The sequence below is a fragment of the Passer domesticus genome, chromosome 1, assembly GCF_036417665.1.
Source record: "Passer domesticus isolate bPasDom1 chromosome 1, bPasDom1.hap1, whole genome shotgun sequence".
In the NCBI taxonomy this organism is placed as follows: domain Eukaryota; kingdom Metazoa; phylum Chordata; class Aves; order Passeriformes; family Passeridae; genus Passer; species Passer domesticus.
The window spans coordinates 112,022,945-112,047,663 of NC_087474.1; the positions used below are offsets into that span (position 1 = coordinate 112,022,945).

At 39.5% G+C, this 24,719-nt stretch overlaps 1 protein-coding gene across 7 annotated transcripts in view; it reads left to right on the top strand.

The window, feature by feature from the left end:
* The first annotated feature begins 388 nt into the window (after positions 1–388).
* The window catches only part of DLGAP1 (DLG associated protein 1), a 401,105-nt gene continuing 376,774 nt past the window's right edge, over positions 389–24,719 (top strand). For all 7 annotated transcript variants that reach the window (XM_064434359.1, XM_064434357.1, XM_064434367.1 and 4 more), the window contains exon 1: positions 389–632. The gene's annotated coding sequence lies outside the window, so the exon portion shown is untranslated. The remainder of the gene's footprint in view (positions 633–24,719) is intronic.

Genomic DNA, 24,719 nt, shown 5'->3' on the forward strand with positions numbered 1-24,719 from the left:
GGGGCATCCCCGCTGCCCAGGGGATGCGTCCGGGAGGCATTTTTGGGGTAGAAACGTGGAGGGTTTTTTTCAGCTGCTTCCCGAGAGGCTCGGGTAAGCCGGGGTGCAACGGAGTCCCCTGGGACGGAGGCCCTGAGGGTCTTTCCCGGAGGCATGTCCTTGGGAGCGGGCGGGAAGGGCGGCTGGGCGTGCGGGGCTGGCGCGGAGGGGCAGCCCGGCCGCCGCCGTAGTAAGAGTGCTGCTCCTCCGGTGGTTGGGCTGGGGAGCGCTGGGCTCCTCCTCCTCGTCCCCCCCAGCCGTGCACAGCCAGGCGTGTGACTGACGAGTCTCCCCCCGTCTGTCTTTTTCCTTTTTTTCCTTTTTTTTTTTTTTTCCATGGGTACACACACCGAGACACGCACATGACAGCACTTGGGTGCCAGCGCCGGTGCATCGCCAGGAGGGCTGTGCTTCACTCCGGGCACGCACACACGCATGCTGCTGCTGCTTTTGCTGCTGCTGCTGGAAGTCTTTCTACACGGGGATTAGCAGCCGCCTCTTCGCTCTCTGTATTTCCCCGTCTCTTTCTTCTCCCTTCCTTTCCTTCCTCCTCTCCCTCAAACGCCTGACTGACGGACGGCGGGCAGGAAAAGGTAAATGCGGGCGTGCTGTTTGCTGACGGTACGGAGGGGTGATGGTGTTAGCGGCGTGCTGCGCGCTACGCCCTCGGCTCGCCGGGCAGCCTGCCTGCCTCGCCTGCCCTCCCGCCGCGCCGGCGGCTGCCGCTCCCCGACTCTCCGCGGCTCGGGGGACCGGGTTTTGCCGCGAGAGGTTTGGCTTCCCCAGCCCCCGCTCCTGTCTCTTCCCCCGGGCTGCGAGGTAGAGAGGTTCCCCGCTATTGTGCTGCTCGCACTTGGCAGCGCGGGTGCGAGCGTGCGGGAGCGCTCAGGGCTTCGCGGGAGGAGGCTGGCTATTAATTGCTGTCTGCGCGCAAGAGGAGAGCGCTTCCCCTGGCACGGAACCTGGGCATTATTTATTAATCGGGGCTGGAGGGTGGCAACGGGAGGACTCGTCGTCGTCCCCGTGCCGTGTTCCCCCTCCCCGTTTGCTGCATCATTCAAATGAGTAATTCTTAGGTGGCCTCGCGTTGCGGGGCACTATCCCCCCATCCACGGGGATTCTGCTAGCCGCCGTGGACTGCCGTCCTCCTTTGCCCGGGGGAGCGCCCCCTTCCCCGGGGAGCCTACGGGCGAGCGGCGCGGGGGCATCGGCCGGGTCCTGCCCCGCCGGCCCCCTAAATAGTTGTCGGCACTTGCTCGGGCCGAGTTTGTCCCGCATCCCTCCCCGGCAGGACAAGCACAGCGGGGTGGATATCTGCCTCCCCCCTCGGCGAAACCCGCGTGGTGCGGGGATCCCGTAGAACCGAGAGGTCCGGCGCAGCCCTGCCGCGGGGACCGTCAGACTCGCACGGACCCCGATCCTGACTTCCATCCCCAGAGGAGCGGGTGCCTGGCAGTGCGCTTCAGGCCGGCAGGGGACAGGAGGGAGACGGTGCTGCGGAGCCTGCCCTCCCGGGGCGCTCGGGCAGCGGCGCTCCCCCGCCGCGGGGAGGGGGCGGTCGGGCCGGGCAGCGCGCCCCGGCAGCCTCACCCCCTCCGGGGCCGGCCCCGGCTCCAGCGCGGCTCAGCTGTGGGCGTTCAGCGGCGAAGAGCCCCGGGGATCGCCTGGGCAGCCCCCGGGGCGGAGGTTAAAGCGCCTCCCGGGAAGGGCAGGCCTCCCTCCGCCGTGCCGGTGCGCACCGCCGCCCGGGCAGCGGGACCGGGACCGGCACCGCCGCTCCCCGCGCTGCGGCTGCTGGAGCGGAGCGGCCCCGGCCGCTGCCGGCCCCCCGTTCCTTCTCCGCCGGGAAGCGAGGCATTTAGCGAGGTCCGTTATGTAATTACGGCTTTTTTTCCCCTCCCTTTCTTCTTCTTGTTACTAAACCCGGCTCAGGATGCCGGCAAGGAAGCGGCTACACCGTGCTTGTTTCTGAAGGGAGCTGCTAGTTTTATTTAATCTCGGAGGAAAAAAAAAAAAAGAAAAAAAAAAGTAGTAATATTTATGCGCTTTCACACATGATTGATTTTTGGTTAATCACATCTCATTCATGTTCGCTATACCTGTCAGGGGTACCTAAATATGCGGTTAAAGACTGAAAGCCAAAAAAAAAAAAAAAGAGAGAAACTAGCAAGAGAAGCAAAATCCGTAGAGAACTGTAGTGGACAGCATACAAAGTTGTTTATTAAAATAAAAAAAAAAGTAGTTCTTCAACTTACAGCCCACTTACTAGTGAAAGGTAGGTGTGCTTGCAGGCATGGTGTGTACTCAGCTTGTTGGATTGGATTGTATTTCAGTGTTAACGCACCTTTAAAAAGGCAACACTAATTTCTACTCCTGTGTGGGCCAGTGTAGATGCTTAAAGTTATTTCTCCTCCCTTAAAAGACATTGTGAGTTTGAGCACTGCTCATTGATCCAAGAGATCCAGAAATCTAAAGGGTGCATATTGAAAGATAAGTAGGATATATATTTGCAGATCAAATTACTGCTGATAGTAATGATTACAAGAAAACTAAGAACAACACAATTCCTTGTTTTCTTCTGTTACAGCTTACTTGCCTGTCTGATACTGTCTATTTCAGATAACTATAAATTAGGTAACTAAATTATCTATTTAGATTAGGTAACTATTTCAATGAGTATGAAATAATTAAAACACATGGGAGCAAAATATGCTGTTTATTAGAGAGCTTATCAAGTACTTTAAAGGGTATAGTAGTGTTTCACTATATACATATATGTACGTATATGTGTAGCCTTCTGATTTAAAGTTGTCTTTTACTTCACCATAACTCTATATAGCTTAATTCAAGGTTTATTCTGTCTGTCTCTTGTGGGATTAACTCTTGGAAGCATATCAATGTAATCTGTGTGTGTTAAGCCTTGCAATGTTCTTTCTGTAAAGGTGGTGCATCTCAGTGCAGCTCTGGCTAGTGGTGTTTCCACCTGGAAATACAAAAAGAACTGCATAAATAATTAATGAGATACTGTAGTAAATGAAGGTAATCCCACACCAAGAAAGAATCCATGGGATTTTTTCATTGTCATTTTCAGTCTGATCTCACACTGTACCGTAATTAAAATTTTCACCCAAATTGTAAGAGACAGATGCAGTGCCCTGAAACTGGCATTGCCGTTTTAAGTAGATGAGATTTCAAGGTACTTTAAAGTGAGATAGTTTATTCAGCCCTTAATCTCTGTAACCAAACTTAATTTTTACTGCCTCAGTTGTATTATCTCTCAAGATTTAAGAAAGCTATTTTTGTCAGGGGCGTGTAATTCATACTTGTTCTCCTCTTATGCCAAATTTTGCACTTGTGCATAAAGCTTATCCAAAGAAACCTGAAGAGTGGATCTCCATGGTAACGAGAGAGAGATTGAGAGAGAGAGAGAGGATTTTCTCCCTCATCATAGGTCAAGACCAGACGCCTACCCATTCCTTAACTTGTAGCAGCATTCATTGGCACCTTCCTCTCTGTGGTTATTTTGCCTCCTGGGGTGTGCTTTTACTGGTGCCTCATGCTTCCAGAGTGAGAATAATGCTACGCTGGATGAGCACAGCTTCTGTGTTTCTCCCTGCCCTAATCCTCCCTTCTGCTCGCATTGTATTTGCTTGCTTCTATACCTATATGATTTTACTGTGGGCTTTTGGGAAATGGTTTGTTTTCCCCATCAGGTTTTTGTTTAGAAGACCTGTCTTGTCTCTAAATCTGTGTAATAGCTGACCGAACCTTACTCGTTAGTTATCTTCAGATGAAAGTGTGTTCATCTCCTTTTCCCCTATTATTTGTCTGTGCTGGTTTTGGTGTTTTAGATGTTCATAGCAGTAAAAGCAGTCTACTTCTTCTCACCTGGGAGCAGGGCTGAGTTTAATTTTTTTTCAGTCAGCATGTGAGATGTGATACTGGGATTACTGTTTAGAGATGTTCAGTATATAAAGCCTTTCTTTTGCCCTACCTCTGTCATTACAGAGCAGCAATAGGGAACAGCTCTTTCTGGGGGAATCACTGCGTTGTTTTTTTTCCCTTTATCTTCTTTGAAGAACTGTCTGCCTAGATTGTCTCTCTTTCGAAGCTGAGATGAAGTGAACACATTTTATTCTAGATGATCCTGTAGCCAGATACTTAAAACTTTCACCGGGAATGTAACATATTTTCTACTTCCATTCTCCTTTCTGTACTCAGTTTTTGCAGCTACGATCTCATGAGAGGCTACCAAATAGCTCCCTTAGGCTGCTGGTGCACCAGGTCTCTCTGGGCATATTTCCAGCTCTTTTGCCTTTCCCTGTGACATATCTTGGGATAATTTGAAAACATCTGCTGAAGCAACTATCTTAATATAAGACAGCAGTCATCATTTGTCACTGAGCAATATGTCATTTGTGGCTCTCTAATTGGAAGACAAATGCTGATGCTGACTTTGGCCTTCTTAAATTGTCTAGTTGGCAGATTGTCTGTAGAAACACTTTGCAGTGCTTTGAAATCACACTGTGTATTTCTACTTTTCCGTATCTCTGTGTTTCTTAAAGAATTCCCTGTGCCATTTGAAAATCTGCTCAAGAAGCCATAATGATAGCAGCTAGTAAATTCATAATGTGGCTTTCCAAGTAAATTTGACTTTATGCAACTCTCCAGTGTCTTCTGGCTAGGTGAAAGCTATTTTAAAATAGTTGCCCGTGTAGCTTTTTCTTTAGCCTTTGTCTATGAGCAATTTCTTCTCTCTTGCTGCCTGATGCCCTGTTGTATTCCAATGAATGTCACTCATTTCAGTTGTTTCCCTCTTTTTGAAAATTTAGCTTCACCTTTAACTGACTAGAGAGGTTCTTCATTTTCTGATTTCTTGTGCTAAGGAAACCAGGGATTTGAAAAATGAAGGTCTCTTTGTGTGAAGGAAATGCACACTTCTAGATGCAAGATTTGAACCTCAGCTGCCATGGTTCAAGTGACAAGAGCATGTGTCATCAGCTCGTAACTCAGATCATAATAAAGATCTCAGTAGTTACAGATGGTGTCTTATACCTAGAAGGTGCTTTCTTAAGCTTTGTGGGTTAATTTTGAATGTAGGTTGCAGTAGCTTGAGTTGACTTGCAATATCTTACAGGTTTCAGCATCGTAATATCCTGATATGGTGACTCTGCTGGAGCAAGCCAAGGATTTATTGATATTTTTTTCTGTTGTGGAAAAAGGAAATAAGAGGGTGAGGATCCCCAAAAACTTTGTCCATCAATTGTGCTTGAAAGCCTGCTAGTAGTTGTGGGTGTACATCCTCACTGAAGGTATTCCAAGGAAGGTGCTGATGGTAGCTGAGTTACTTTTTCAAAAGAAGGGAGTGGTTTTTTTCAGCCAGCTTCCTGGCTGTGACTTCAGTTGCTAATTCTGTGCTTGTTCACACTTTATTCCCATATGTCTGTTTAGTTTTGCAGGTGGAACAGGACAATGTATCTGACTGGAGGTCAATAACAATAAGAGACAGTGACTGGCAGTCTCACCTACCTTTGTCACTGTAACTTCAACTTTAGCGGTGTGCATCCAGCATTGAAAGTCTACACTGAGAATTGCTATCTCACTACTGCTCTGCGTGTTTCTTTTGTCTTGTCATCAGTGGGAAAAAAAAGAAAAAGGAAGAAAAATTACAGAAGGGTGGATATGAAATCAAGGTGTCTGTTTTGTGGTAACAGTATCTTTTCATTTAGAGCTGGTCAACAGACAGTGTGCAGTTGTCTTTGTCCAGACAGAAGCATTGAGAGTCAGTGTGCTCCATAGAAGCAAGGTGTCCCTCAAATGTTCAAAGTGTGTGAGAATCTCCATCTTCTTTCCATCCTGCAGCAGGAAGAATTTTGGAGTCCCTGCAGCATACCATTCGCATAGGGTTACCTTCATTTCATGGTTCACAGAGGAATGCAGCTTCTAGTTCTGTGGTGCTGGAACTCCACTGGTGCAAGTGTTTAAGTGTTTCACAAGGGCTTCAGAGGTCCTTTGTTCTCATCAGTCTGTGTCTTCTGGCTATTTCTTGGTTGGGCATAATGCTCAGGGCGTGGTTTGGTTCTTTAAAGGTGTCAGCTGTTGTTGCATCTGTTTGACCTCTAAAATGTTGTAGGGTTTTGCCTCACTCTCATTTTCTTTTTTTTTTTTTTTTTGTGTGTGACTGCATGTTAGAACATCACTAAATTCTGTTATCAGATCCCATTTTCTAAGAACATACCACAGGACTGGATCTGATCAACCTGATCCACTGGAAATTGTGCATTCCCAAGATGGGAATTGGAATTAATGATCTTTAAGGTTCCTTCCAAACCAAACTATTGTGTGGCTCTGTGATATACTTCACTTCTAACTGATCTTTACTTGCAGACAAGTGCTTACTGCCAAATTGATATACAATTTTGTAAATAATATTGATGAATATCCCAATGGAGCTCCTTAATGGCAATGGGATGGCAAAGTAGAATTAAAAGAAGAAAAAAATCACCAAGGAAGGAATGAAGGAGGTAGAATTAGGATAATTAATTGTTATTTCATATAAATTAAGTATTGCAAACATGTTATTTCATATAAATTAACATTGCAAACAAAAAATTGTCAAAACAATTTAGATTAAAAAATTAATGGTAATTCTGCAAAATTATTTTCCAAGGCAAATATCCCAAATATTCCGATGGCATCTGTCCTTTTATAACAGCAGCAAAGTAGGGCTAGTGATTACTAGATTAGTGATACTTTGAAAAGTATCATATGTATATCATTGTATGAAATCAAATACTCTAGAAGAACAGATGTCCATTTCAGAAGCACTGTAAATTTTAGTGAAAAAGATGGATTTCTTAAAAACTATGATATGGATATCTATATGATAAAATAAACTCAAGTGGAATTATAAACTGGAGATGCAACCTTTTTCTCACAGATATGGATCTTGCTCTTCCTTGGAAAAAGAACCAATGCAGGTTTCTTTTCTTAGCAACAGCAGCAACCAAAAAAAACCCAAAAAAACCAAAAGAAACAACTACTGCTATTGCACTAGGAGAGACTATTGAATGGTATTCAAACAAACTGGCTATCCTGTTAGCTTGGGAAAAAAAAAAGTTTTTAATTCCTGAAATACTAGAAGCTTACTTGAGTAAAAATCGTGGTTGCATCTTTCCCTTTGTTTTGTTTTGGGGTTTTTTGGTCCATGATAATGACTTCAGATATGACATTCTTTGTAGAGCTGTTTCATTTTCTGTGTAATGTCCTTTACTGAGTTGCAGTGGCACAGTAGTTGACAAGCATTCACTTCACCTTGGGTAGAAATGTTAGTTGAAGTTTCTGTGTGCAACCTGCAAGTCTATGTGGTGGTTTTTTTTCATACTGTGATGGTGTGTGGGCTGACTTCCATAATTATTTGTATATTGTTCTATATCTCTCATGATATAAATGTCCCTACTGGGAATCTTCATGCTGTGTTTTGCAGGCAGAATTATAAAGCAGAATTATATATGAACAAAAGCTAAATATGAGGACGTTCTGTAGTATCCAAGTACTTTGGTCATTTGCAAAGCAGGTAGTATATGAGGTACTTCTAAAATGAGCACAGTGTGCTGCAAATTAATTAATGTGCTATGTTAAATTTTTTTCCAGAGGATGTTTTTGACAGAATTGAGGCAAAATATGAGAGTATGCTAAAGTTCTTGACCTGATCCTTTGCTCATTTTGCTGACTGGCATTTTGAGCATGAACTGCAGGAGCAGGCTGCCTGCCCTCTCTGAGATGTTAAATGTTGAGCACCACTTGGTCAGGCCCATATTGGAGGGGTTTTTTTAATGTGAAAAAATGCTGAAATGCAGCAGCAACACTTGTGTGTGTTACACTTGTAGAGCCCTTCTGAAGACACAAATATTTGTGAAGAGATTACTCAAGGGTCACAGCATTTCCACAGGACGTAGGAGAGATGAATTGCATCATGTTTCTTTAAATTTCTGATCCCTCTGTGACATAGACACAGCAGAGCATGGTGATAGAAAGATGAAGGTTCATCTTTGCTCATTTCAGTTTCTATTCTAACTAAAAAGAAATTTTGCATACAATGAGAAGTTTCCAGTAATCAATTTTTCCAGCATACTTTGCACGTTTATAGACTTAACTTGTTTTTACTATTTAATTTGTCTGTAATTTGCTTTGAGCTGCTGTAGGACCAAAAATAACTGGTTTATTTCCCCAAGGACTTCTCTAAGAGTAAAGAAACTAATATATAGGAAAGTCTGCAAATGTAAATTTTATTTGTTTAAAAGCTTCAATATTTTTATTCTGTAATGGTGTCATGCTAAATTTTATTTTCATATTTAAAAGACTACATAATTCAGAACAAATGCTGCCAGTGGTCTGTGCACAGTTCCCAGGGATCTCTGTGCAGTGTTTCCCTGATGAAAGAAAAAATGCTTTAACCTGAAGATACTGTGGAAAACCCCAATATTTTATTTCATTGCAAATTAAGAGATACTGATGAATAAATTCTATGTAGGTTTTTTTTTTCTTGGTTTAACTGTTATTCTTGTTTGTTTGTTTTTATACAGAGCTGGGATAATTGATTATTTGTGGTATAATTAATTAATTAATGGGTTTGTCAGATCTAGTTCAGCCTTTCTGGCTTTGTTAGCATACAGAGTCCTTGCAGCTGATTTATGCGTGGATTTGAACAGATGCTGAATGAGGCAGTGTCCTGGTTTTGAGCAATTTGTTTTGTGGGGTTTTTTTTACTGTTTTGTATTAAAATATGAACATCACATTGGCTCTGGTTTTATGTGCACATGATAGTCTTGTGTTACTGAAGAACATGAATTATTTCAGTTCTATCTGATGAATTTGCCTTAATGTTTAGTCTAACCATAAACTGCTCTGAACTCATCTTTCCTGCCATATCCAGCTCATGGCAGCTACTGCCCACGTTAGCAATATGCTTGATAAATGTGGAGTACCTCTTCAGGCTCACATATGCTTTGAATTTAGGTTTAAGTCAGGATTGATTTTTTCATGGTTTTTTTTTTTCTTCAACCACAGGGATAACACGAGTGAGTGAGTGAGTTCCCTTTAAACTGCCTTACTCTTGATGTTGATCTCTCCTCGCTCTTTGGTTTTGTAGGGAGGGCTGAAGAGCAGCTGAGATTAACTGTTCAGGCACATGGGACACTTTAAAGAGGTTTTGTTGCCTTTCTTGTGGAAACAATGAGAACTTCAAGGAGGAAAGGTAAATTCCTTTCTCGAAGGTGTTGAAGGCAGTAAGTGCACTCCTCACTCACATCTCAGGGCTGAAGAGGCCACTTTAGCTATTGTCATCAGCTGGCCTGGAGAACAGGAATTGATAGACCTGGTGTGTTAAGCCAGCAGCAGAGCACAGAGCCCAGGCCAGTCAGACCTGTGGTGGTGCTCACTTGACTGCACTCGGGGCAGACCCAGCTGTCACAAGTCTGCTTCTCAGGAGTGGTCACTCAGTGGGTGTGTTACCAGACAGTTTTTCTGCATAGTCATGGTGACTGGCCAGAATTTTGGGGACACCAGTGGCACAGTTACACTGCACTCTTATTTTTGGAGAAGGAAATTGCATTGATGCAGGCAGACACGTGCCTTCCACAGAGTGTATGTAGCCAATATGTTGTTCAGTATACCGTGTTATATGGCTGAATAAATAAATACATGCCTATAATAGATCTGAATTGCAGAATCTAATATGATAATGCTTTTCACACCACTAGCAGAGCTCAGTAATTTATTACTACAATTTGGTGTCATGGATATGATTCATTCTATTTTAGTGGATGCAAACAAACTGCTTTACATTTGTGTAGTAATTTATTACTCAAAGCTGAATACACGCTTTGTGTGATACTGAGATTCTTGAAAAAATTACATTTATTTTGTTTATGTGTATTTTGCAGCATATACTATTTAAACAATCATCATGTTTAATTCAGCAGTCAAGAGGACAAGAACAGTTCTTGATCCAGTTGAATTTCAATGACAAATCATGCTGGAGCCAAACTGGGTCCTCCCAACATCTGATACTAAACCTGTGTGTAACCCAAATACTCCATCACTTCCAGTTTGTTCACCTGTAATATGATTTCTTTTTATTAAGCTAAGCTGCCTGCTGTGTGTTTTGTTGCCTTTGGAAAAAGTTAAGCCACAGTATTAGAAAGAAAATGTTTAAATACATTGATCAGTACGTGTGTTGCACATCTTATCTGTTTAAAATAGATGAATAATGAAAAAAAATTAATTTTGCTTCTCCCTTTGAATTTGCAGCTTAGTCATGGATTGTTGCCCACAATTTTATGGAGCCTAATCATGTAGTCCTTTTTTAATAGATTCTATTATTATCATTACAATATACCACCTAAAGTAAGTAAATTAATTCAGTGGAGTCTCTCTGGAGCTAAGTTTGTGTATATGCTGGAAAATTAAGTGTGGCAAATGTAGTATTAATGGTTATTTTGTTAAGCATTTTCTTAGAGTTTGCATGGACATATTTTAAGAAGTAGGATTAATTTTTTGTGTTTATTGCTAGGTCAAATACTTTTTGAAAGTAGGATGAAATTAGTCATGTTTCATCTAACAACTACTTTTAACTAATTCTGCTTGTTCTGGTAAAGGTGTAATTAAGCAAAATATATACTGAACAAAAAACATTGGGAAAAAAAACCCCCTTAAGCTCTGTATTTTATCTAAATAGACCACATGGTCAGATCTTGTTCCTCGTTATGCACCAACTGGATAGCATCAATAGAAAACAGAAATGTATTTGCAGTAGAGTTTATTTCAGTAGATGCAAAGTGCAGAAAACTGGGTTTGTGACTGGTGTGTTTACAGGGAGGTAAGTGGGATGAAAACAGGAGTGGATTTGACTTAATGCTAGATTCAAGTAGGTGGAAATGTGAGTAACACAAAGCCAAATGAAATCCTGTTTTTCTTATGTAATTTCTTTTTTTTCAGCATCTACTATTTGGATATTTTTTAAATTTGCCTCACCTTGGACTGTTTGGGGTTTGGGGTTTTTTTGAGGAAGAGAGGGGTAGAATTAAATTATTTGGAGAGTGGTACATATAGTAACTGGAGGGAAGAAAAGGCAGACAAACAAAAAACCCGAAACAAACCAAGAAAAACTCAAAGTCTTCACTTAACAATAGTTTCCTTAGCCAATTAAGGAATGAATTTGAATTTTAGGACCCTAAGGTTCTGAAGCTTCATAGCACATGAAGCCTCAGAATAGTCCATGAGTAAAGCAAGAGCAAAGCAGGAGCAGAAGGTGTGTATGAAATGTCTTAATCCATATCACAATTGGCAAATCATTTGAGGAGGTCAGGACACAGTAATACATGAGATGTGGTCTCCGTCTCCTCCTCAGTGACCTACACAATATTGCCATCCCTGTTGCAGTAACAACATTGTCATTATTTATTTGGCAGTAATGAGTCTGAGTTTAGCAAGGAGAAATGAGTTCATAGGAAAATTGTTTTACATAACAGAAAATCACATCACCCTGAAGTAGTACAGATAATTTCAGAATTTTCCTTGCACATTTTGTTGCAAGTGAACACATAATTTGAATTAATTTTATAACATGATGAAGATGTATAACCAAGGACAAAGATTAAACAATTTAAAGTTGTGCTTTTATATTTGCAAATATTTACACTTTTATTTGTAACATCTGTTCCAAATGCATGTCATGTTTCATATATTATAAATAGACCTTTCCTACTTTCAGACCATGTCTGGTAATACAAGTGAAAATATTGCAGTAATTTGGAACAGTAACATTGAAAAAAAGCTACAGTCCTAAACAAATTGTAACATGCTGCATATTCCCTAAGTAATTACCTAGTAGATGAAGTCAAGACATATTCAAACGTGCTTGTAGTTCTAAATTAAAATTAATTCTGCTTTGTATTTTGTCAACAGACTGAATTTCAATTTATAATAACCTTTCCCACTATCCTGTAAGGTCAAATATTATTGCAAGGTTTTTTTCTGGCAGGGTGTTATCTTTTGTGCCTGTCACAGTTCAAGGATCTTGTGGACAAAGCTCTTAGGTATAGGGTTTAGTTTTAGGTAGTCCTGCAGGGAGTTGGTATTGATGATCTTTATTGGTCGTTTCCAACTTGGTATATTCTGTGATCTTAGATTGGGCAAAATCAGAACACACTTTGAAATGAGAAGCAGAGTTAAATGGCTCCAGATTTCAACACCTTTAGCGAGGTGTGTAAGGAGAACCCTGTCCATAATCCAGCATAGCCTGGTGAAGCCTCTAACATACACACGTATAATATTTATTGTTAAAAACATCTCATGGTTAAGCATAGCTAGAATAATCCATAGAAGCCTGATCTGCTTCTCGTTGAAGCCTGTGGCTCACACTGTGAGTGTAATGTCTGTTATTTCCTTAAGCAGGCATTGGATTGTGTCAATACATGAGCACAAAGATCACATCTCTTTTTTTTTTAAATTTTGAGACCTGCTGGGATATTGGCACTTCAGAGTGTTATCTCCTAAATGCTTTGCTTTTCCACATGAATCTCTTGAAAGGCAGACTTTATACTGATAGCTGGTCTCCTTTGTATGTGATTAATATTTGTGGGGGTTTAGACATTGTATGTGCACGAAAATGACACTTCTGAAAGGAAAAAAAGGCTATAAGGGTTCAAAAGTGTGAATGTGCATGGATAACTGAAAGCCTACTTCAGGCATGACTTTTTACATTGTAGACAGATATTTCAGGCTTCTTTCAAAGAAAAACTTAATCCCCACTTGGTAAACCTGCACATAGCCTAGGTTTTATCTCTGTCTCATGTTGGATATATGTGTAGTACTTAACAGAGGTCGAAGTAGTGCATGAGATCATCTAAGCTGACTTGAATTTTACATACAGAGGATGGAAACTGGCAGTTAAGCTAAATGTTGGAAGATAAAAACATTATTTCTCCCACTAAGGATTCATAGTCATCAAGACTGTCAAATTCATTTGTGTGTCAATTACAGTTTCAGAGGTGAAAAGTCAGGCTGCTTTTTCAAGACAAGTTTTTCTAATTAGAGTAATGAACGTTTGATTAATATTCCATTAGTAATATATGATAATTATACCATGAAGGGCTGTCATTTTAAGTACGTACAGGGTAAGATCACGGATGCATTTTTATGTTGTTATGCCTTTGTCAGCTTTAGTTCCCATCAACAGTCAGCTTTATGCAGATGCTTGCTGAAATATTTCAGAAATACATTTTGTCCTTAAGCCTGTTAAATGATGCTACACGTCTGCTTTGTGGGTCAATGCCTATCTCTTGCTTTGTTTAACATTTCATCAGGGTTCTACGCTTTGACATTCACTAGACTGAGCTTGCAGAGAGAAACATCACTATTCAGGAAATGTAATGTGTGAGGAAAATCCTGATTACTAACTGCAAATAAATCCAAATCAGGAAATACCAGCAACTTCATAGAACTATGGTGGAAAATATTTGGAATTCTGCAGATTTAAAACTTTTCCCTTCAGTAACAGGTTTTGTAGAGATGCATGCAATTAATACTCAGAGTCCCTGAGTTAATATCACCTATCTCCCTAAGGGTGACAGTGACATTCAACGTAGCTCTGAGGGATGAGAGCTTACAATGCTTGCCATGAACCTCACGGTCTTCTTCGCCTTTTAAAGCAGCTCTGGCACTCATTGCTGACTGCAGGCATGCTGCTATATGAGGCATATTAAGAGGGAATGGGGGAAAAAGAAGTGGATGTGATGCTTTAAATGGCATAGCAGGATGCTGGAGCAGCAGACAGGGACTGTCTGGATGCACATCTGACCCAACTCTTTTTTTTTCTCCTTGCATTGTTTTCCATTCAGCCCAGATCAGAAGACTATTTTCTTTGTATTGCAACCTTTATGTTTGGCTGAAGCTTTCTTTCACAGTTGAAGAAAGGAAACCTAATTGATGCTGGCACACATGTTTATATGGGCCATGTGTTAATTACCCAGGGTTGCAAATGAACAGAGACGTTCTCCAGTTGTGTGTGCATGCTGTAGTGTATATAGGAACAAGTGCAGTATTTGAATATTTCGTTCATTCTGCACTGAAGTAAATTAAGTTTTTTTCCAAGACTTTCAATCTTGTAACATTTTTATGATATTAAGTAATGTATTTTTTAAACTTAACAGAACTACTTTTTTTTTTTTTAATAGTATCATGTAGGGATACGAGATCACAAGTTAAGAACTATAGTGCAATGTGGTCTGACTCTTGGAACAGTGAAGGAATGAGTTACTGTAGAGGACTGTTGCCCTTTTTGTGTCCAGCTGCAAATCTGTGAGAAGAGCTTTGCAATTAGCTTTTGTAAATACTAGCTGACAGCAGAGGAGGGTTTGAGACTTTAGTTTCCTGGGCTCCACTCCAAGTTCTGGAATGAAATACACTTCAGTGACTGCATATCTCCCTGCCCCTGTCTCATCTGTCTCCCCTAGTCTGACTACTTTGTCTCCTCATCTTGACTCATGTTAGTTCTGTGGGCACCATGATTCTTACTGCCGTTTTTCTGTAATATGGTGAATGCTACCCCTGTCATGCTTTCCATAAAGCATGGATGGTGGATAGAAGGCACTGGAAGCAGTACATTTTAATCTCATTTTTATCATTCATGCAGTTGTGCCCCACTGAACAGCAATAAGCAATGACAAAGTCTCTTACTCACCTGCAAATTCAGGTGTGCTCGATGACTGTTGCAGGGGGAGCAGGTTCTGTGGAACAGGGTTACAAAGAGGAGATTTATTTCCACTTCTAATGTTGAAATGGAAGTCTCCTGTTAGGTGAGATGAAACAACAGATTTCTAAAGCCCCCTTTTCTGGCTTTCAAGTCAGAATAACCCTGTTGCCCTATTTTTAAAAATGCGAGCGGTAGCTGTTCAGTGAGATATTTTTAAGAATTTAACTTCAACAAAACTTTTTTTTAAAACTCATATGCTCAGATGTATCTCAGCTGCCCTTCTAAAAAAGTTTAACAACTCTGGACAGCATTTTCAGTTCATTTGTAACTCAGATTATTTCACATTTTTTATTTGAACAAAATTGGTTAAATGGTTAAATCTGAACTAAGATCAGTGTGTCTGTGGCAGTAGCTGGGTCTGAAGACATGCAGCCCTTTGACATCTGAGGTGGATTTCCTGTTCATAGAGGAGTTTTTTTTTTAACTAGGAACTTGTTGGTAGGATATCATGGATGACTCAGGATTGTGCAGAGTCTCTCTGCCAAGGATATGGAGCTGCCTTCAAGGACAGTCTGCAGAGTCTGTAACTTAGCAGTGGTTAGTGACAACTACTGATAGGAAACTTGAATCCAGAGATGGAGCTGAAAAGTGCTTTGATGGACATGGAGCAGGAGAAACTTGGTGAGGAAGGGCAATTTTGAGTTGTTATTAACAGGAGTTACCAGGACTTTTTCTGAAAAAAAACTTATGGTAGTGAGCTAAGAAATTGAGATCCTAATGCAAAAGCAATTAATTAGGATTATTTGGGGAAAAGATGACATAGCTGTTTGGAAAAGCACTGTTAGGTAGGTGAATGTGACCTTATAAATCAACTGATGTGCTCAGTTTTATATCCCATTAAGTATTCCCGACAACAGAGGAGATTTTGCTTTAGAGATGAACAATGTAGAGATCTACACTCCTCGATACACCAGCAGAAAACTGAGCAGAAAAAAGCGCAGGGATTTCCACATTATTAGGAGTAAACTGGCCTTGTGACAGGAAGCACTTGTAATTCTAGAGAATGTTCAATGAATGGATTCCCTCTTTACTAAATACTGCCCTTTCTTTGTGGAATTTTATTGGAGAAACTGCAACAGTGCCTGAAAGGATAAAGAATCAGCTAAAGTGCTTGCTGGTTGCTGTGATGCATACTGGACTTGAAAATGGTGGCTATTCATCATCAGCTGATACGGCCTCCATTTTTTTGTTTTCTGCTGCCATAATATGATCTTTTTGTTTTAATTCATGCTAAATCTCTAATGTTCTTAAAACAGTGTTATCTTAAGTTTGTGCTGGTAGCTTCATCTCTTCATATTATTCCTTATATTCCCAGTTAAAAATGTATTTTTTAATATTTAATTAATTTTCTGTGGTTTTGTTGTAGTAAATATATACTTGAAATCTGCTTGAAATTGTTTTAAAGAATTTAAAGTTCTCCCTTAATCTTTGTTAGTAGTTGAACACAAGCATTCATTAACTTGATTTGATCAGATCTGTGCTCCTTAGTGCAATGAAATCAAATGTAATCTAACATCAGCTTCTTTATATAAGATGAGTAATGAGATTGTTTTCACCCAAACAGAATGTAATTTTTTTAAAGTTATTTTAGCTTTTATTTTCCATTGCAATTCTTTGGACAAAAATTATGTATGTTGCTCACATTTTAGACCTCTTGGTAGAGAGTACAGTTTATTTGATGGCTAATATTAAACCCACTTTTCTTTCCCATCTGCACCATATAAATGTTATTAATCTTCAGTATCACCATATTTCTCAAATTGTATTCACAACTAAAATACTCTCATAATGGTGACACCAAGCACCCTCTGTATTTCTATGTCTTGAGCTAATACTAGTGCTGTCTGTAAAATAATATTTCCCACGTTCTCAGTTGAAAAGCTCTACAACCTTGTACGTGGTATGTGGGAAACTGTGCTTAAGGATATTTTTAATACTTATCCCTTTATTCTGCATTAGTACTGCATCATAGAAGCGATAGCTTGAGGAAGAATACTCCTGCTCAGCTGACAGTTCAGGAGGTGTTGCTGTCCCTCAGAGAAAAGATTTAATTATGTCTTTTTCTTTAGGCTTTACTTGGATTTGTGTGCTCTGTGGTGCAGGAGAGGATATGGGTCTTTTTCTCCTGTGGCAGATAACCCATTAAATGTACCTAATACAATTGAAATAGCTGCTCCAAAGAAGAACCAGTTCTTGCCCAGTTAATTACAGCTTTTTGATGTGTCATTTATTTGAGTGCCTTACCACAGCATCTTGTTTCCGACAGAGCTCAGAGGCTGTCTGTCTTTATTAACTGTGGGTGTGGCACATTGCAACAGAGGAAAGTCAACATTGATTGTTTTCCTTGATGTTCCAATGCTACATTAATAATCTCGTATTTTAACAGTATTATTTGGCTATAAACTGATTTTATATAAGATTAAACTACGCTCTTGCTGATAATAAATGGATTTTAAGCTTCAGCAAATAATATAAATTTAATGTAATTTGACAGATCCTAACATGGGTTTCAAACAGACCCAAATCAAGTATCTTTGTGATCATTTTGGTGGTTCCTTTGTGGCATTGAAACTATTGTTCTTTCATAATCACATCTTGTTAAGGACCATAAACAAGTTAACTCTGTTCATTTCACATCAAAATAAACTTTGAATATTTAATACTCCTGTGTCTTTCATATAGTTACAAAAGACTTCTGCAAAAATATTGGGTGGAAATTCCTGCATGTTAAGCAACTGCATGGAAATTATGACCTATTTTCAGATCCTTTTTAGGCAAATGATTAGATGGAAAAAATGCATTTGGAACTAGTATAGGAAAATGGTTTATTACAGTAACTGTGTAATGATAAGGCTTGAGGAAGAACTGATATATATGGAATCTTGAAAGATTTGTTGAAATTCAATGGATTCCAACTTTTCTTCCGTTTGAAATGCTTATGTCACACAATTGTTTCTGTAGACCTTTTTACAAGAATGCTTTAAGAAGAATAGTGACTTGGAGTTTGTATCTACTGCATGCAGCATCAAATTGAGAAAAAAAAGTAGTATTTTTTCCTACAAATGCATGTTATCAAATATTTGACAGTACTGCTTGTATGTAAAGCATTTGACTGTTGGAAACCATTTTTGTGTTGTTGATGTGATTTGTATCTGGTGACTTCTTAGACTTGGTAACGTGGAGTTGTGTTGGAAGCTGTGACCTGGGTTAAAACAAATTAGAAAATTTCTTTTATTGTGGGCCGCTGTGGCCAGAGGGTGCTGCACTGGGACTATTGCATTTGGTAGTCAGAAGCTCATTTGTTCTCTCCTTTCTCACACTTTGAATATGAAGATTTAGGTTTCTTACATTCCTGAGGCGTAGTTTTGAAAGGTCTTCTCCTCAGAGCTAGCAAGAGAAGTTCAGTTTATCTTGTGAATTAGTGGATGAAATGCCAGGATGGGAGCTGGTCTCAGATATGCTGCTCATTTGGGGAAGCAGCCCTGGGCTCAGACTGCATACAGATATACAAACAAATCATAATTTTAAAATGAGGACAATAGTATGCCACTCATAATGCAAATGCAGTAAGCAAGCTCTGTGCCTTTTTTCTGATTTTAGTGACCCTCTAAATTCACTCCTTGTTAGATGACGTGAAATTTTGCCATGAACAAAGTGAATTATGCAAATTTCATAATTTCAATTTATTCTGTGAATGTACATACATGTATATATAAATAAAAGTTACAAAACCCACATACAGATAGACAAATGCTGTCTCAATATCTGTTTGGATATTTTGGGATTATGTTGGATCACAAAACTAAATTGAGTTTTCATGCAACTCCATGTGTTTCTGTGGTAGTGTGCAAAGCTAACTTAAGATTTTCATCTCCCTTCTATACATGAGAGGGGGCAGGAATGGAGGCCAAATTCTGATTTCTTTGATATTTTACACATTATCTGTAATTTTGCTGTATTTGTAGTTAATGTTCATGTCATTGCAGTGCCACCTCCAATGACTGGTTGATGGTGGCTTCTTGCAGAAAACCAGTTTTGCCCTTTAATATCCCTATCGTGTGAAATTATAAGTGAGTAAAAATCCCCAAATCAAACAAATTATGTTATAGGTATACATTTATATAGTTAGACAAAAGACTAATCTATTTAATAATCAATATAGGTGATTAATTAATGTCAGACTGTGCTCACTGAACCTTACCTTCTTGGATTATTTAGGCTAATATTTGGAATATATTTTATCTTCCTAAAAATCTTGCTGACCGCAACAAAATACATGGTACAGATATTTTCACATATATATGACACCTTTCAGGATGGTCATGGGCTCTCCATGGAGGCCAGCAAGATAATAATCTCATTAATATTCTCTTCTCTCAGGTGTCCTACAAGTAAGAGGTAGAAGGAATGTTGTGTATTTCTTTGATTAGTATAAAACTAGGTCATCAGTGATATTGTTGCATGCTAGGACTTTGAGGTGTAAAATCAAATTTACATCCCCATGTCACTTCAGTAAGAGCCAGTCTCTTGTTACACAAAACCTCACAGAATTTCTATCTGATTTGTGTTCCCAAAAATTAACCAAGTTCCCCTAAGCTTTTTCTATGTTTCATGCTATTACAGCTGTGTTGCTTAATGAACACAAGGTGATGTCTCCTTTGAGGACCCATTTTTTTGGATAAATTCTCCATGAAGCAATAGCCTGCAATTCTCCATTAAGCAATAGTACTCTTGCAAAGACAGTTAGCAGGTGGCAAAGTTTTTCTTCCTCCCTCATGCAGCAGAATTTGGCTCAATATGGGTTTATGCTACATAAACTGCTCCCCAAAGGTTTTTAAGAGCTGCTGTACCAGAAATCTCCACTCCCTTTGGGGTAATAACCACTTATGACTTCGTGCATTAAGGGACGTGTGTGTCAAAATGAATTGACCTGAGGAGTTTGTGTTGTCTGAAGAACAATCCACTTCAATATTTATTTAAAGCAAAAGCAAACTCTGTCGAAAATACAGAGTTGGGAAAGTAAATGTAAAGTTCCCCCCACCATCACCACTTGTGCCAAAAGTTTAATTTTCTGCAAGTCTCTCTCTGAATGGATATTACAAACAAAATTTTAATATACTGTATTGCAGATTGGGCTCCTGGGGTACTCTGAATTTCTCATAGGCCGATTTGGGGTAGCTATTTTCATCTCTTACTGCCCTGTTAGAGCTACTGGAAGGACTCATATGAACAGCTAGTAGATTTTACTTGAGGTTTGTTAATGAAGTCCCAAAAACTTTGTGAATAACCCAGGAACTTGGACTTAAATGTGTGTATGTGATCAGGCTGGATATAGCATGGGCTCAGGGAAACCTATTATTGTCCTCTGAGAAGCTAAACAAGATGAAGTCATGTGCAGGTCTGATCTCATTAGTTAACATTGTTCCTGGTCACAATGCTGTTGACCTCTGAGGAGGCCCTGAAAAAATAGGAGTGAATTGTCAAGTCAATTCACAAAGTGTGCTTATAATAGCATTTTACTTTCCTGTTAATATTCTTAGTTATTGTTACAAATGGAAAATGGTGTCTATTAAAGCAAATGGTCTAACAATTTGTAACTTCAACACCTAGTGGCTGCAGATGTAGAGAGAGCTACTTTGTAGCAGTGTGACAGGACTTGCTTCCTTTTGGTTTTATGACAGCAAATGTTTGTATTGAAGAGGGAAATAGCCAGAATAGTTCCAGGGTTAGTGTTTTCTTAAAGTGTGAAAGCACTTTTCTACTACGTTTTATACTCTGGATATATTAAGTAGTTTGTGACAGACCACAGTAACTTCACAGAAGGATTTAATCATACAGATCTACAAGTTATGTAAGAAATAAGTTATAAGTTTATTGAATATATAGGTGAGCTAAGGGAAGGTAAAGCAAGAAGAATGCAATTTTTCTTGCCCTAGTGAATTTTTTGTTTTGATATCTCTACCTACAAATGTATCTTAAAAGAAAAAAAAAAAGAAAAAATATATAGCTAAAGTATAACCTACTGTAACAGAATGTCCTAATTTTTATTGCTTTTTATTTCTTGATTCCTCTTTTCTGCTCATGGTTATTGCTCACCATCTTATATTTATTTTCTCTTTTTGAATAACTTCAAAATACTATAGAAGCTAATGTTTATTAACTTAATGTTTTAAGTTAGTGGCCCCCTTTGAGAAAAGTACAGCTTTTGTTTTAGGGCTTTTTTTCCCTTTCATTTGCTTGTTTCACAGATCTGTAACATTACATTCCCTATATTTTCTGACTATTTTAATAGATAATTTTTTGACAACTAGCAAAAGATAAATTATTTCCCTTAAAACTGTTTTGTTTTAGCAATAATTTCTTTTGTACAGAAGGAAGGAATGATAACAAAAATTTGTAAGGTGTATAGTCTCCACTTTGTCCCTCCGGCTAATTCTAAATAAGAGATGTATTTACATCCAGTTTCCAGATACCAGTTTTGCATCTATCTTATGATAATAAGATTACTATTATGATAGTAATATTTAGCATTTTATTCTGGTGTCCTTAAAAATATTAATAGTTTATAGATATACTGCTGAACTGTATAAAACCTCTTCAAGGTCTTGGATAGGTGTTTTGTTTGAAAATACAAAGAAATTTTGAGAAACAATGTAACATGGATAAATTAAGTTAGGAGGTCAGTTGTGCCCTCCTTATTTAATGTGAAGAAACATCTTAGGGGATTCTGGAGTACATGTCTAATTTATTTTTTCTTAGAGTCCATGTCAGTACTTTCAGTTGTCTGAACCATAACACAAATTCTGCTAGATATTACACCTATAGTCTTTTGCAAATCTAGATTTTCTTTTTGCCCATAGAAATAATATATAGTATCTTCATTAAATATACTGGTAGCTCTTCATTAAATATACTGGTAGCTCCTAAAATGATTAATTAGTCATGCCATGGACTTGCAAAATAAAGTAGCATAAGTAAAAGAAGCTGTTAGATCAAAATCTTTTGCAGAAGCAATAAAAGAAGCTGTGTTGGTTATGAAAAGAGACCTACCTGGAAACTCCAGAGATGGAATTCAGTGTGGGTTGAGATCTCTGTAGTGTTCAGAGGAAAGATAAAACTCACTCACAGAAATTCAGAGGGGGAGAATGTACTGTTATCAGTGTGATAGCCTTAAATGCTTTGCTCTACAGTTGGCAAGTTGTCATTACTAGAAAAATAATTTTATTTTAAAATAAAGTTGTAAAAATCCCTTTGAATTGAGTGTTGACGAGCTCATTGATTTAGATTTAAATAGAAACATAAATGAAAGTGTATTAACATTATGTTTCAGGTCCTCAGTTTCAAAATAAGATATTTAGAAGAACTAGGAAAAGCACATAGAGAAGTTGCTGAACAAATAAACTCAGGATTTTTTGAGAGGGAGGGGAACACCATTACCTTTATAATGGAAGAAGCTATCTGAAACTAGTGGCCAAGAAAAAACCCCAGTATTCCCTCATTTAGCTGGACAAAATGGTCCTTCTCCAGAAATTATTTAGAATTAGGGAGTCTGTTCCATTCCTTCTAGGCTAATCAAAAAAGAAATCCATTAAAATGTAGAATAAAAGCTGCTGAAAGCAGGGGTTAGTTGTATATAGTAAGACATGTTTTAACAGTTTTTCAACCAAAGGAACACAAAAAACCCAAAAATGAGATATGCCAAGGGAAGATTAAACAGCAATTTCATTACAGGCATTTAGGAGTAGACTGAAAGGCACATTAACTATATTTCTTCTATTGGTAAGGTTGATACAGCTGACTGTGAGAGTAAAGGTGAGGCATAACAGGCACTTAGTGACTGCAGGACATGTGTCAATGTCCACCAGTTGAAGTGATTTAGGAGGTATGGAATAGTTGCCCGTAATTTTCCCCTTCACTTAAATATTATGTGCAGTGGCAAGACCTTTATTTTGACTTAACATTGGTAAATATCTAGATAAAAATATTGTTGGAGAGAAAAATTAGAAATGTGGAGGTCAGTAAAAAGTTGCATGGAATTTTATACGGACTTAGCAGAATCAGGTGTTGTTAAACAAGCTCTGCTTTAAAAAAAATCATTGAAAAGTGTTTAATGCCCAAAAATATGGCAGATATCAAGGTGAGCTTAAATAAAGCACTTGTGGTGCCACAGGTGAACTTTTGAAACATGAAGAGCAAATAACTGAGATGGACAAAATATTGGGCAAGGGAGATACCACTATGATCAAAGGAGCAGTACTGGATTGGGGGAATTTGCATTCATCAAAATCAGGTCTTCAGATTTGTTGTGGCTTAGTATTTCATTGTCAACCCTGGCATAAAGTGTAGGAGTATGCTAAGGAATGAGTCAATGTTTTGGAGATATCTAGAGTTCAGAGGAGGACTAGATAGATTTGCAGAAATGTGAAGTTTAGCTTTACAGTGTGCAAGCAGTCGGTGTGCAAGCATGCTAGTGCTTGAGAACTTACTCAGATTATTTCTTTTGATTTGGGAATTTATTGTTTGAGAGAAAGCTGGGTAGCCAGCTGAGTACAGGATGACTACAAAGCCTTGTAATAATGGTTCGAACGTAAGCAGAGGCAGCTCATAACACAGAACATGCCAGGACAGAGATTTCTGAGATGCAGACCGAGCACGGTGTGTGCCTGGGAAGCCAGCCTGCTGGCAGGGGTGGAGTGTGCTGCTCTGCCTGCACTGAAGGCTGGCCAGTGCCATGGCTCTGTGCCCCCTGTGCATCCAAGTCACCTGTGCCAGAGCCACCTGCTCTCACATCAGCAGCCCAGAAGGCACAAGGGCTTGAGGCTGGGATGAGTCAGACTGACAAGCAGCTGCTGCTGAAGGGAGGGGGATGCTCTAGGGGGAAGGTAGGGATGATGCCTCAGTGGACAGGGATGAGGCAGATGGTTTGGCTCCAATGACATCTGTAAAGATGAGCCCCCTTTTGTCAGACCCCATGCCTATACTTTGTGTGCTTAGTTCTTCCTCCTTGCCAGGGAAATTGCTAGATTCATGCCAATAGTCCTTCTCCCAGAGATCATCAGACTCTGCAGCTTTCCTCTAGTGTTGGTTGTCATTGTCATTGAAGACAATGATAAGATTGACAATGTTATCATTGTCTTCAGTTGTCATTGAAGATGATCAGAGGGCTGGAGGAGGACAGGCTGAGAGAGTTGGGGTTGTTCAGCCTGGAGAACACAGTGCTATGGTGAGACCTTAGACCAATGTTCTAGTAGTGGAAGTCCTGGGGGCCTTAAAAAATTTCAGAGAGGGACTTTTTACAAGGGCATGTGCTGACAGGACAAGGGAATTGCTTCAAACTGAAAGGGGATGGGTTTTGATTAGATACCAGGAGGAAATTATTTCCTATGAGAGTGATGAGGCACTGGGACAGGTTCCCTGGAGAAGCTGTGGGTTTACTATCCCTGGAAGTGCTTAAGACTGGATGTGGCTTTGAGCAACATGGTCTCGTGGGAGGTGTCCCTGTCCATAGCCGGAGGATTGGAACTGGATGATTGCTTTGAAGGTCACTTTTAATCCAAACCATTCTATAATTCCAAGTTCTTCACTCTCCTGAAGAACTGTGATCCTTTCCAATCCTCTTCTGTGCTGATTGAATTTCCATGACCCCTGCCACTTCCTCCTGGCTATGGAGTTTTTCTTACATGGTGAGAAAGATTTGCTTGACGTGGAGGGGGCAAAAAAATACATTTTGCTACATAATCTTAGTAGTTGAATTTCATCTGGATAACTGTGTAAATCTAATCAACCAGTGGCAAAATAAGGTTCATATTTGGCAAAAGGACACATAAAAGAAAGAGAATATATTGTAGGGCTGTTCTTCTTAAGC